The sequence below is a fragment of the Vulpes vulpes genome, chromosome 10 (assembly GCF_048418805.1).
Source record: "Vulpes vulpes isolate BD-2025 chromosome 10, VulVul3, whole genome shotgun sequence".
NCBI classification, from domain to species: domain Eukaryota; kingdom Metazoa; phylum Chordata; class Mammalia; order Carnivora; family Canidae; genus Vulpes; species Vulpes vulpes.
This window is the reverse complement of record NC_132789.1, coordinates 85,897,566-85,912,664: the sequence shown is the minus strand read 5'-3', so window position 1 is coordinate 85,912,664 and position 15,099 is coordinate 85,897,566. Positions and strand designations below refer to the sequence as shown.

At 35.4% G+C, this 15,099-nt stretch overlaps 1 protein-coding gene and 1 long non-coding RNA gene across 11 annotated transcripts in view; one reads left to right on the top strand and one right to left on the bottom strand.

Moving 5' to 3' along the window:
* LRBA (LPS responsive beige-like anchor protein) overlaps window positions 1–15,099 on the top strand; it is a 729,491-nt gene that overhangs the window by 632,170 nt on the left and 82,222 nt on the right. The window lies entirely within an intron of this gene.
* Window positions 3,888–15,099, bottom strand: part of LOC112933433 (uncharacterized) — a 59,705-nt gene continuing 48,493 nt past the window's right edge. The window contains exon 4 of the long non-coding RNA XR_003237671.2: window positions 3,888–4,740. This is a non-coding gene — a long non-coding RNA (uncharacterized lncRNA). The remainder of the gene's footprint in view (window positions 4,741–15,099) is intronic.

Genomic DNA, 15,099 nt, shown 5'->3' with positions numbered 1-15,099 from the left:
CCCAGGCAGTTTTCCTTCCATAACTTTACCACTCAATAATCTCTAGTAATAATAATTCTTCTGCCTGCCCCTTCAGGTCTGTGGGTTGTAATGGGTTCTCATTGTTATAAGTCTGCTGGTTCCTCAGAATGGCTTGTTAATTTCCTTGACCCTATATGTGAGCTGAACTTTCATTAGAATTCCATCTAATTACTCAGCCATTAGAAACAACAAATACCCACCATTTGCTTCGAGGTGGATGGAACTGGAGGGTATTATGCTGAGTGAAATAAGTCAATCAGAGAAGGACAAACATTATATGGTCTCATTCATCTGGGGAATGTAAAAAAGAGTGAAAGGGAATAAAGGGGAAAGGAGAGAAAATGAGTGGGAAATATCAGAGAGGGAGACAGAACATGAGAGACTCCTAACTCTGGGAAACGAACAAGGGGTGGTGGAAAAGGAGGTGGGCAGGAGGTTGGGGTGACTGGGTGATGGGCACTGAGGGGGCCACTTGATGGGATGAGCACTGGGTGTTATGCTATGTGTTGGCAAATTGAACTCCAATAAAAAGAAATTAAAAAAAAAAAAAGAATTCCATCTAACTGTGCCTTCTCTTTTCTGCTAGGACCCTGACCAATATCCTGGGTGTATTAGTTATGGTACAAACTAAGTTGTTCTCAGTTATGTTTAAGCTGCTGTATCCTAGAGTCTTAATATTTCTCTTTCGTGTACATAGGACTTACATACTTTTAGTTTGTTACTGGTAGTAATATTTAGGCTTTCTTCATGGTTTTCTCATATTCGGAGAAAAGGAGTCTAAAGGTAGAGAGTAAATTTGCCAGTTATCCATCTCTGGGCTAGTTTCCATTGCTTCCTAGCCACTAGAAAGACAGAAAGGAAACATGCCCATTTGTTTTGAGATGAGCAACCCAGAAGTGGAACATATTACCGGTGTTTGCATCTTATTTACTATAATTTGGTAACACAACCTCATCACATTAGAAAGGAGACTGTTGAATGTATCTCTGACTTAGATTTTTATTATTAAAGAAAGTAAGAATGGATACTGAGTGACAAATAGTCTCTACCACAATAGTTCACTCTCATAGAGGGAAAATTTTTTTTCATTTCAGAGCTAAAGGGGAAAATATCAGCAGCATTCAATAGAAAATTTCAATATACTGTGGTAAAATCTAGATTTCAAGGAGTTGAGTAAAGAGATTGTGGAGTGTGTGAATATGGCTTTTTTTTGAAGAGTATGATATATAATGAAAGATGTGATTCTGAGATACAAGGGAGTTAAAGGGAAGATTCTTTCTAGGTAGCAAAATCTGAGTAGTTTCAGAGAAGATATAACTTAGGGAGAAATTGAAAAACCAGGCAGATAGCCCTTTTTTAGGAAATATGAGGACACTTCTTACCCCAAAGCACAGGGAAAATATAAACATTTTGCAATGGAGAAGAAAATAAAAAAGTTATATCCTCTTTTTGAAGCCGAAGGCCAAGTAATCTATGGAGAAAGAAAGTGAGGCATGTATATAATTTAGAGTATATACTGAAAGGAGTATGACATTAGTGAATTAGAAACACAATAATAATCAGAGTAGAATTTGAGGCCCTGCTGAAGATAGAGAGCTTGAGTTACAGTAAAATTATTGGTATGTGTTTTGATTTTTCTGTAATGAAGCATGACAGCCTATATATAGAAGCTAGAAAAATGGATTGTTGCATTTCTCAAGATTGTATTAACAACATAGGTATAAGAAGAGTCAAGTTGGGGAAGAGTCTAGGTTGCTTATAAAAAAAATTCTAGTTGAAAATAAACACCATGAGGTCTGGTATGGGTTAAAACAGGTCAGGAGGTCTAAGGAAAATGTAAACTAGAAGATGTATTAGTTATCTATTGCTGTGTAACAAGTTACTCCAAAATTTAACAGCTAAAACAGTAGGCCTTTATTATCTTGCATTGTCCTTTTGGATCAGGAATTTGGGAGTGGCTTAGTTAGGTGGTTCTGACTCTCTGTCTCTCATTAGATTGTAGTCAACATGTTTGTTGAAGCTACAGTAATCCAGAGGTATGACTAGGGCTAGAAGATGAGTTTCTAAGATGACTTGATCACATTATTGGTGAGTTGGCAGGAGACCTTAGTTCCCTACCACAAGGACCTCTCCATAGAGCTGCTTGAATAACTTTACCATATGGCAGCTGGCTTTCCCCAAAGCAACCAATTGAAAATAGAGGAGGTTCGGAGCCACAATTTCTTTTATGATGTAGTCTCAAAAGTCCCAATGTGTTATTTCAGCTGTATCCAGTTGGTTATATAGGTTAACTGACTAGCTGAACATAAATCCCAAGAGGTGAGAATCATTAGGGGCCACTTTGGATGCCCACCACCAAGGAAGGAAAACTCGAAAGGGAACCAACCATCTAATAAGAATTTACTCTGTACCAGGTATATAATTTAATTCTTGCAATAATTTTATGAGGAATGTATTAGTTTTTTATTTTAGAGATGAGCAGATTGAAGCTTTGAGAACTTAACTGTTGCCCACCATTTTATAATCATTTTAGTCAGGCTTGGAATCCAGGTCTGTTAGCCTGTTCCCATAACATTTCATCATATGGGAAGCAAATATGTTTATAGTGGTTTAGTACATCTACTTTGAAGACATAAGGTTGTTTGAAATTTAATTGATATCATTTAAGCAAATTATCACTGTACTCAAATAGTAAGCCAATACTTATTAGCTGTTTTTATTATGTACTTTGTAATTTAAGAACTAAAAGAAATTACAAGAAGTGAGGATAAAAGACATGTTTGAAAGAAAAATTGACCAGCAGAAAAGAAGTTATATTATTCAAGGACATTTAGATTTGAGCTGCTTGGATTATTAAGTCAAAAGTATGTTGACACTTAAAGGTGACTGCAGTGAGCAGAGAAGGAGGACTTCTAAGAGAGGAACCATTAGTATGAATTCTGAAGCCATCAAGAATGGTGATGGGAATAGAACTATGAATCCTTTGAGTAGGACAACCATCCTCCTTACACTTCAAAAAGTAGATGGGCCGCCCAGGTGGCTCAGCGGTTTAGCGCCGCCTTCAGCCCAGGGTGTAATCCTGGAGACTGGGATCAAGTCCCACCACTGGCTCCCTGCATGGAGCCTGCTTCTCCCTCTGCCTGTGCCTCTGCCTCTCTTTCTCTTTGTGCCTCTCATGAATAAATAAATAAAATCTTTTTTTTTTTAAAGTAGCAATTAAAGCCCCTACTATGTACCAATAACTCTCTTAGGCATGGGAACAAATATGAATGAGCTGTGAATCATGTCTTTAAGATAGCTCAGTAGAGGAAAAGGCAGACCGATAGACATTATTTTTTAAAAATTAATCAGGGTTGCCTGGGTGGGTTAGTCAGTTAAGCATCTGACTTTGGCTCAGGTCATGATCCCGGGGTCCTGGGATTGAGAGCCAGGCCTCTGGCGGCATGCTCAGCTTCTCCCTCTCCCCCTCCTTCTGCTCTCTCTCTCTCTCTCTCTCTCTCTCAAATAAATAAATAAAATCTTAAATAAAATAAAATAAAATAAATGAATTGACTTTGGGGGCACTTGGGTCTCATAGCCAAGTGTCGGACTCTTGGTTTTGGCTCAGGTCATGATCTCAGGGTCAAGAGATCCATGCTCCCTGGGAGTCTGTCCCTCTCCCTCTACTACTTCTCTTCCCCCTCACTCTCTCAAATAAATAAATAAATACATAAATAAATAAATACATAAATAAATAATAAAATCTTAAAAAAAAAAGAAGTGTTTCACTAATGCTCGTAAAGGCATCGTGGGTAATGTTGTGTGGAAAAACACAGACATCAACATCTTTGACTCAGGAAGTAGTTCAGAAGAATTGGACCTGAAACTTTTTATGGATAACCAGTTTATTTCATTTATACATTTTTAATAAACATACAGTACTTAATAAAATTTATGTCTAAGAAGTCTGACAGCTTTTTCAGTTAGTATAAAATTAAAATTCTGCGTGATAAAGTACTTGTTACAATTATTTTGCAGCCATTCTTATTTTTTAGCAATACAGAAAATAAAGGTTCATCTCATAATCATTTGAGTCTTAGGTTTATGAAATTAGTATATTTTATGTATGTTCAGTGGATCTCAACTATTTTATGTGTGTTCATTGTATCCCTATAGCTATAACAGCAATTATTAAACATTTTCAACATAGTTCTCTTACCTATAAAAAGATAATAACATGGGTTAAATTCTAGTTTCTCTTCTTTTAGCTAAATTAGATCAGTGCCACTGATTATCTCATTCTAATCAGAGGATCTGAAAGCTATATACATATTTCTCAAATATATCTGATACTATTTTTCAATACATGTTATCTTTGGAGAAGAGAAACAATTAAGACACTTCTTAAGATATTCTTTATATATAGTATTTGAATAGTATCAAGTTCTTATTTATACCAGGTAACACTCTCCTATAGGTCTAAATTTACTAAGTATTCAAACAATTATCCATCTACTAAGAATATTGAGACTTATAACTAGTATTTAAATGATTGAACTCTAGGTTCATTCATTTAAAAAAAAAAAAATGTGTCCAGATTGGAACTCTCAGCCTCTGGGTCCTCAAGTCCCTTATCCATACAGTTGGCACTATCAGATATTTCAAACGTGGAAAAAGTTTAATCCAGTTTCAGGCTATGTTCCAGTAGATCCAAATATGGTACACAGAAAGATATCCATCCTGTAAACACGAGTGAGAGGAAGAGAACAATTAGATAATGTCATATTGTTTTTAGATGTGTACATAAGAAGCTCTTTTTAGAAAATGTTTTTTAAATTACTTGACATCAGCATATGTAAGTTAAACAAGATTTGGTTCATAGAAGTTTCTCTCTTTAGAACTGTCTTTCCAAAAAGGATGATAAAGTGAAATATAAACACCACATGAGAAGTGAACTGTTTCTAAACATTTCATTGAATTTTTTTTAAAATAAACAACTTGTTACCTTTAGTGCGGTACAGTATCTCCTCAGGTCATTACATAATGAAAAGTAGATTTTAAATGTTTTTATATATTTGATAGAGTCCAAATGCTTTAGTAATGGTCTTAGATATTGTTTACATGAGCTTTTTTGTTACACTGTAAGCCAGTTCTCTGTAGGTGCTTTCCAGAATGGTAACATGATGCAATTACAAGATATAAATCAGCTTTCATTTTAAAAAATGATAGTTTAATGGACAACTTTGCTTTCCAGGGTTTTGGTGTTTTGTTTTGTTTTGTTTTTTTCTTTCATTTTTAGAGAAGTAGTTGAGCTTTTTCATCTATGTATTTGAGTAGTACTACTCATAGGGTCATTTTCTGCAGCTTAGATAATGAACAGTGAGTTTTTCTGAAAGTAAGCAGTGACTTAGGAGTATTGTGATTTCTCCCTTCCACAAGAAGTGAGAATTGACATTTTAGAGAACCATGTAGCACAGAGTACTATGAAAATCTGGAACCTGGCAACTTGGAGAATAAGGATTAATTCTTGAATCATTAATGGCTGAATTTGAAAAACCACCCATTCTTTTCGTGTTGCTTTAAATCCTTTCAAGTAGTAGATAGTGGTGGCCCTTAAAAATATATACTGGGGTGCCTGGCTGGCTCAGTCAGTGGAGCCTGTGACTCTCCATCTCAGAGTTGTAGGTTCCAGCCCCATGTTGGGTGGAAAGATTACTAAAAAAAAGAAAAAAAAATCTAAAAAAATTATATAGATAGATAGATAGATAGATAGATAGATAGATATACACACACACTATTTTTGGTGTCCTTTTAATACTGTTGTTTCTAAAATTATAGGAAATAGAGTTTAAGGGTTATATTGATAATCTTAAATCTGCTATGTTTTCTTTGTTATTAAAGTTATTGACAGTATTTATAAAGGGAATATTTTTCATAGAAGAAATGTGAAAGAATTAGCTAAAACATTTGGATAGACATTTACTCTCTTTGTGCTTTTTATTGGAATGCATTGCTAAAAGAGGTTCAGGGTATAAGCAAATTACTTCATTTTAATTCTAGATGCTGAGCTCCTAATAGCTTTTAAATTTATACAGTTTCTGTTTAGCTGTCAAAACATTTAATTATATCATGCCCAAAGGTGTAAAGCTGTCAAATAAATCCAAGTTTAGGCATAAACATTCGCTAAGTTACATGCGCTACTACACCGTAGTTGGTACTGGACAGCTTGTGAACCTGTTTTAGGGGAAGGGGTGTGTCGAGGAACATTAACTCAGCAGGTACAGAACAACATTGGCCCAATGAATTGATGATGACTTGTAAAACAGCAGGTAGTAATGCCCCCAGCCTTTATAATTCCTCTCTTTGTAAAATAAAGCAGGCTAGAAAGTGTGGTGGATTCTTTGGCTCAATTTGCACTATAAGAAAGCTGTTTTTTGCAAAAGTATGTACTCTCTTTCCTTGACTTAACGCTGTCCTTTGTTTTCTTTTCAAAAACATACATACCCCGTTCAGGATTTATATCCTTCTCTCTTACCCAAGGATCTCTTGCCATAGGAAGATTAATCCCAGTGGGACTTATAAAGGAAGTATTGACCCTGATCAGCAATTTAGTAGTTTGACATTTTCTGTGTAAACATTTTTAAACTTTTTAAAGTATAATTGATAAATTAAAATTGCATATACTTAACATGTACATGGATATTGGAAAATATTTTTAAAGAAGGGAAAATTTTTAAGTTTTATCTTTATCTGGGTATTTCATAAATATAAATTGGGGTGCTTGATGACATTATTTGGAGGTAGACTGGTAACATAAATACTAATGCAGACTTCACTAATGCAAAATTCACTAAGAGGTAGGGGAGTAAAGTAAATTAGTTCTACTTTGAAGCTTTTATTTTCTTCCCCTTTCAAAATGAATGGGAAGGCCCTTGAGAGGCCCTTGAATGAAAGCTGCTTTTCATTAGTGCTACCAAATACCTACTTGAAAGAGTTGAGTTCTAACTGAACACCCACACAAGAGAAAGGGAAAGCTTCCTTTTTCTACTGGAGGACCATCAGCTAAATAGCTCTTGGCTTCTCTTTTCCAATCAGGTGGTTTCACATCAGAGTTAATTACTCCAGTCATTTATTCTAATCACCCTCCTCTTATGGCTAGCTGCATTCTGTCATGGGGTGGCATCGTTTGAAGCCAGTTAAGTTTGAAAACCACTGCAGGGTACTTGAGGCTCATTAGTGAGGCCTATCCATGCCTGGCTTTGGATTTGCTCCCTGATTAACTCTGCATCTCCCTGCCTTGCTCCCTCCTCCCGCCATCCACCAACCCCCACTCCTCAAGGCAGTTGCTCTAAAGAGGAATGTTTCAGTTAACTCTTGCTTTGCTGTTTATCTTTTCACCTATGTACTTAAGAAAAATTTAAATGCTTATATTGCTAATTATACAGATCCTGACCTTGGAACTGCATCCATTGGATTGAATTTAACTGAAAGGGTAGATATTCCATAAAGAAGAATTATATTGTGAACAACAAAGGAGGAAAATGGTGGCCTCTCAGAATGAATACATCTATGTCCTTGATCCAATTCTCCTAACCTAATAAAGGTCATGATTCCAACTCTGATTTTACAATACTCCAGTGTGTCTTACTGTTTTATCATAAGAGTTATCTGAAAAGCTTTTTAAAAATCTCAAAGCAGATTTATTTGTTTGACATTGTTGTTTATTATTATAGTAGTTTAATTTAAAAGTGTTTGCCAGCTGGCACATTTAAGAGATACTAACATCACCAATGCAGATAATGTTTGTGCTACGCTTTTTTAAAAATAAAAAAGATTAAAAAAATAGAAGAAAAACATGAAATTAGTCTCCTTTAGTAGATAGTTTGACACAGTGTTATTACATGAAAGTATTTAAAACATTTTCCAAAATTAACAAAAACGTATATTGAATTTGGTGAAATGTTTATTTAAATAGGAAATGAGAAAAATTTTCTTCATTCTTTTTACATGGTCGTTTGATTTAAAGAAATTAAATAGTTCATGTGTCAAAACAAAATATGATACACATTAAAATACATGAAATCACATTTTTTTAAGTTACTAATATCCGTGGATGTTTAGAAATTAGAATGAGCTTACTGATAATTCTTACCCCAAAATAGTTTAACACATTGCTTCTTTATTAAGAGTCTTTGGACTTAGCAGCTAAAAAATAGGTTCGTATTCTCTGTCTTGCTATAATGGCCGATTGTTTTTAATTTGATTTTTTTAAAAATATCCTCATGAATATACAGTTAAATTAATGAAAAAGAGGCCTAGAATATAAACTTCTTATTCAGATCTATAAATATTTACTGGTTGTGTACTATGTGCTAAGTTCCATGGATGCAGATACAATCTCTGCCTTTTAGGAAATCGCATTTTAGTGAGGTGTGCAGAAAAATAAACAGTAATAAATTGAAAGTTTTAGTTTTAAAAAGGCATAAGTAAAAGCCAAAACCAGTTGAAAGAACAAAAGAACCAGGTCTACATGGCCTATCAGATATGGCATATACTTAGAAATATTTAATAATGATGTTAACAAATAGTATATGTGAAACTCATTGATAATAATTCTTAGTCTGAAATAATTTCATATTTTTTAGAATTTTTATACTTTAGCTTTGACATATACCTATACCATTCTGTTGCAGAAATTTTCAGGAGGAGATATAGTGGTTAATAATATGGCTTTAGGAGTCAGATCTGGGTTCCTCTTGCAACTCTGATTAGATGTACTAACTTTGTGACATTAGGCAATTTACTTAGCAGTTTAGCCTCATTTGTTAAAACCTGTAGTGCTTATGTCATAGGATTATGTAAGGATTAAATAAAATAATCCATATAAAATATTTAGCATAAAACTGGCCATATCATAAACAATAAATGTTAAGTGCTGCTGTTATTGTTACTATGTTGTTGTTTAGTTGGTCAGTGAATTTCTTCCATATTAACCTTCAGATGCATTTTCCCTGTATAACATATTGTCTTTCTAGATCCTTTGTCAAATCTACAATTGACATCGTTTTGCATCCATCTTCCTGATACTGTTCAATAGAAAATAAAACCTTGAAATATGACACTCTAATATCCAGTTCACTTTTTCTTTCTTCCATATAATCATCCTACCCCAAATTTTATTATATGGTTAACATAATGTAGACATCTCATTTGCAATGGCTAGTAATCACAGAAATTCTTCACATTTTCTAAAATTCTGCCAAATTAGCACTGTATCAACTGGATAAAGTTTCTGTGGTCAATTTCATGCTTCTTATACAATATACAAAGCTTGAAGATCATAGTCTCACAGCATAGACACTGAATTGTGCAAAATCACAAGAATTTCTTAAATGCCATTCATTCATTCAACAGACATTTATTAGGAGCCTACTAGGTAATTAGGTCTGTGATCACAAAATTGGAAGAATATGACACCTGCCCTTTTGGGGCTGTCATTATGAAGATCAAACAGGCATGACAGTAACTAATTAGAGAAATAGATTAAGTGATGTATTTGTTTATTCATTCAACAAATATTTTGTGAGTTCCAACTACTTATTTGTCTTTGGGAATACAATGGTGAGAAAGACAGCATAGTACTTGCCCTTTAGTGAGGGAAATGGATAAGAAATAAACAAACATAAACATGATAATATATGATATAATATAGCAAAAAAATGTAATACTTTGTGTTCTCCATAAAGGAGAACCACAGGCTGCCATTGAAACGTTTAACATTTTATTTATTTGTGTGTGTATGTATGATTTTTAAGCAGTATTTATTTACTGAGATATAACTGACATGTAACATTATATTAGTTTCCGGTGTGCAACATAACAATTCAATATTTGTACATATTGTAAAATGATTGCAACAGGTCTAGTTAACATCTGTCACCATACTTACCATTTATGTATTTATTTATTTGTTTATTTATTTATTTATTTATTTATTTATTTATTTATTTATCTCTAAGAGAGAATGAGGAAATACCTTATTTTACTTCCTAAAAAGATTGGGGAAAGCTTAACTGTAGCAAACTACATTTGATCTTGGTCTTTAAGAACGAGTAGGAACAAGATGATGGAAATGGCATTACGGACCTAAGAAGCAGTGTGAACAAAGATCTTGGTGTATAGTATACACGAGCTGGACTTTATTCAGAAGGTAGAGGCAATATATGTGTTAAGAGAACTGTGAACTATACCTATGGAAAGATGAGACTGGAGGCAGATTATGTGAATAATCTTAATGCTTTGTAAGTAGTATGAACTTTTTGTTTGGGGTATTGGACCCCAGAAGGTGATTGCCAGACCAGAAGCATCAATATTACTTGAGAACTTGTTAAAAAGACAGACCTTGGGCTCAGATCCAGATCTCTTAACACAGAAACTTTGGTGGAAAGAGCCCAGCAATCTGTGGCTTAACAAGTTCTCCAGGTGATTTTAATGTATGTTAAAGCTGGAGATCCACTGCTTTAGGGAAAGGAGAACCATCAAAAAGTTTTAGGGAAAATTGTGAGTTAGCAAGGTTTTAGATAGCAATTCATATGGAGGAGGAATTAAAGGAGGGAAATTTTAAAGATAAAGAGAACAGTTTGGGCAGTGTTAGAATAATTGAACTAAGAAATAGTGAAGCACAGAATCAAAAATAGCCATAGTGCAAGAGAAAGAATGAATGAATTTGAAAGATATTGTGGAGGCTTGCTGTCTGATTAGATATAAGGTTTTAGAGGAAGAGGAGAAAAGGAGAAGTCAAGATAATTGGAGCATTTCTAATTTGGCTGTGTGAAGGACTGCATAACTAAGAAAAGAAGCAAGTTTAAAAGGAAAAATTATTCATTCTTTTTTTGATGTATTAGGTTTGAATTACTGGAAGCATACCAAAGTTAGTAGTCTAATGGGCAGTTGATATTTTGGGCTAGAAACTCTGGAAATGGCAATAATTGTTGGTTGAGGTAGTTGATGTCTAGCTCAACTATCCGGAGTTATTTCAGAAACAAGGACCTGGGAATCATGAGGAGGTAGACAGATGAAAAGTGAAGAGAGTCGCCTGGCTGGCTCAGTCAGTAGGGCATGTGACTCTTAATCTTGGGGTCATGAGTTAAACGCCCATGTTGGGCATAGAGCTTACTTTTAAAAAAATGAGAAGGAGAATCAAAAATTTAGAACGAGAATCTGGAGAGAGGGTATCAAAGAAGCTTAGAGAAGAGAGAGAAGCATAAACACTATAATACAGACAGGTGAAGAGGGATAAGCATCCTTTGGAGTCAGACAGTTGGACATGAAATAGAGAACAGCTGCTTCTCTCTCTGCCTGTGTCTGCCTCTGTGTGTGTGTGTGTGTGTGTGTGTGTTATGAATAAACAAATAAAATCTTAAAAAAATGAATTTGAAAGATAATGTGGAGGCTTACTGTCTCATTAGATATAAGGTTAGCAAAGTCATTTTTTGTGCTGTACCTATAACAGAATGATAATTAAGAAGTGAAAGGGAGGCAAGGAAGCATAAATAAGAAATTTACTTAAATCTTTCAAGAAGTTCATTATTTTTTTAAGTTTTTATTTGAGAGAAAGAGAATGAACAAAAAAGAGAGCATAAGCAAGGAGAGGGGCAGAGGCAAAGGGAGAAGCAGGCTCCCCAGGAGCAGGGAGCTGGACATGGGACTCAATCCCAGGACCCCAGGATCACGACCAGAGCGGAAGGCAGACGCTTAACCAACTGAGCCACCAGGTGTCCCAATCTTTGAAGAAGTTTAGATTGTTGATATCATATTCCCTGTTTATTCATGGCTGACCAAAATAATTAAACAAGACTGAACCCTATTAACTAAACATTATTTCAATGATAATTCAGAAAGGAATCAGACCTATAATTAATTGTGATAATCAGATACTATTATTATACATGTTAAGGAATTTCTAAGAGTAGGCAAACAGAAATTAGTTATCTGCTACTCATATGAGGTGCTTTTTATGAGATTTATGAATATATCCATATTGCCTACAGATATTGTATAACTGACTTTCAGCTAACGTGTTATCTATACTAAATTGTAGTCTATGGCTATATGGTAGTTCTTAAAGTACATAGCTGGTACAGCTGAGTAGACCATATGTAACAATCTTTTTTAGGATTTTATTTCTTTATTTTAGAGTGTAGGCACATGTGAGCACCAGCCAGAGGGGCTGGGGCGGGGGGGAGCAGAGGGAGAAAGAGAGAGGGAGAATCTCAAGTGGACTCCAACACTGAGCTGTGGAGCCTGACTCAGGGCTTGAGCCCAGGACCCTGAGATCACAACCTGAGCCGAAATCAAGAGTTGGACACTTACCTGACTAAGCCTCTCAGGCACCCCAATATGTAAGACTTCTAACCAAGGACTTTTAAGGATGGAGTTTGCAGCTGGCATCATATTTTCTAGAATTAGGCCCTCACCTTTACTATAAGAGGGGGTAGTCATATTGCCATCTTTTGAATGGTACCACAATTCTTCAGAGATTTGTAAGAGACTAAAGAATATACATCACAGAACATTATATCTATTTCACACTTGAAAATGTTGTATTTCTGCTGTCATGTCCTAAGATTTAGCCATTCTACACTGGGAAATGCCATTCCAGCACTGGGAATTGTATTGACCTCCTCAAAACTGTATCAAAGGACATTTTGTAGTCTGCACGTGTATGTGCTTTGTAAGGTTTACCTTTATATTCAGTAGGAGAATCTGTATTTTTTTAAAAGTTAAATATTGGGCAGCCCCGGTGCCCTAGCAGTTTAGTGCTGTCTTCAGCCCAGGGCATGATCCCGGAGACCCAGGATCAAGTCCCATGTCTGCTTCTCCCTCTGCCTATGTCTCTGCCTCTCTTTCTCTCTGTGTCTCTCACAAATAAATAAATAAAATCTTGGGGATCCCTGGGTGGCTCAGTGGTTTAGCGCCTGCCTTCGGCCCAGAGTGTGATCCTGGAGTCCCGGGATCGAGTCCCACGTCAGACTCCCTGAGTGGGGCCTGCTTCTCCCTCTGCCTGTGTCTTTGCCTCTCTCTCTCTCTGTCTCTCTGTCTCTCATGAATAAATAAATAAAATCTTTTTATGAATAAATAAATAAATAGTTAAATATTGTTAATCCCTGCATTCTGTCTTACATCAAAATGCCCTAAAAATCTCAATAAAACAGGGGTGAAAGGTAAAGCATAGGGAATATAGTCAATAGTATTATAGCAGCATCATATGGTGACAGATGGTAGCTACGCTTGTGGCAAGCATAGTGTAACATATAGGGTTGTCAATTCACCGTGTTGTGCACCTGACATTAATGTAACATAGTGTGTCAACTATACTTCCATTAAAAAAATCTGAATGCAGATTCAGTATTTGGAACTGAATAAAGCTTTACTGTCCAGTGTTGTAACCACTAGTGACATGTGACTATTAATCACTTGAAATATGACTAGTCTGAATTGAGATATGCTAGATGTTATAAGTATAAAATTCATACCAAATTTCTAAGACGCAATACGAAATATGTTATATTGATTATATTTTTAAATTATTTTGAGTATTCTTAAATATACTATCCTAAAATTAACTTCACCTGTTTTTTTTAAATGTGGCTTCTAGAAAAGTTTAAATTACACATGTGGATTGCATTATATCTCCATCAGATAGCACTCTTATGTCTTGGTGATCATTTTGTTCCCCCCAATTTTTTTTGGCTTGGGCATCCCAGTATTGAACATGAGCATATTTTAATATTCAAGTAGTATACACATTTCTGTTATAATTAACAGCCTTGGGGGGAAAAAACAGGATAATCTTCAAATCTATTTAAAAATCCAAAATATTAATACTAAGTTCAAAACTGAGTTAATCTCTTACCATATAAACTGTTCCTTCTCCAGTATAATTAAGCTCCAAAGTTGAAACCTGGGTGTCATCCTGAACTTCCTCTCCTTCACCTTTTACACTGGTAATCAGTTGGTGTAAGTAATAACTTAAATCTTTCTGAAACCTGTCCCTTCTTTTTCATTCCCACTGCTGCTTTCTTGAGGCTCTCAGTACTTCCCGCATAAACTGTTGTAGTCATCTTAGAGATGACCTTTTGCTTCCCTACCTTTCTTCCAAAAGGACATCTCATTCCATTATCCCCATATCTAGCATAGAACAGAACCTATAGTAAATGTTCAATAAATGTTTGTTGATTGAGTAGATGACGGAACTGCTGGTATTAAAAGTTGTAGAATGGAAAAAAGACTTTTTAGGGTCGTCTGACTGGCTCAGTTTGTAGATCATGCAGCTCTTGATTTCGGGGCTGTGAGTTCAAGCCTCACTTTGAGTGTAAAGATTACTGAAGAAAAAAAAAGACTTTTATTCCTATATAATGTATGTGTATTCAATGGCAAACACAGAGTAACTGCAGATGTAATTCTCTGGCTGAACTTGTCAGTGCTTTAAAAAAATATATTCAGGGCAGCCCGGGTGGCTCGTGGTTTAGCACCGCCTTCAGCCCAGGGTGTGATCCTGGAGACCTGGGATCAAGTCCTGCATCAGGCTCCCTGCATGAAGCCTGCTTCTCTGCCTATGTCTCTGCTTCTCTCTCTCTCTCTTTCTCTCTTTCTCTCTCTCTCCTTGTGTCTCTCATGAATAATTAAATAAAATCTTTTTTTTTAATTACTTTTGCATCATATTTAGTTCCCTTTTCTTTATTGGATAGTCTTGGAAGTGGGGATATAATAAATGTTCTATTTTGCCAAGGATTTTGATTTGCCAATATAAATTTATGGCATTCAGTTCAGAGAATCATTGGTGCCATGAAGACAGCTCCTTGTTTTTGTCTGGAGTCCCCATGGGATTAAACTACATCTGGCAATAAGTAGGGATTCTGGTCTGGCCATCTTCAAAGGCAAGAGACTGCTAGTATTTATCAGATCTATGTGGATAAGCAAATGGGAAGGGATTAATTGGGGGGGGGGGCAGTTTTGTTTTCCTTCCTTTTGTAACTTACTATAAAATAAAACTCCCAAAGTTAAAAAAAAAAAAAAAAACTCCCAAAGTTCTCACAG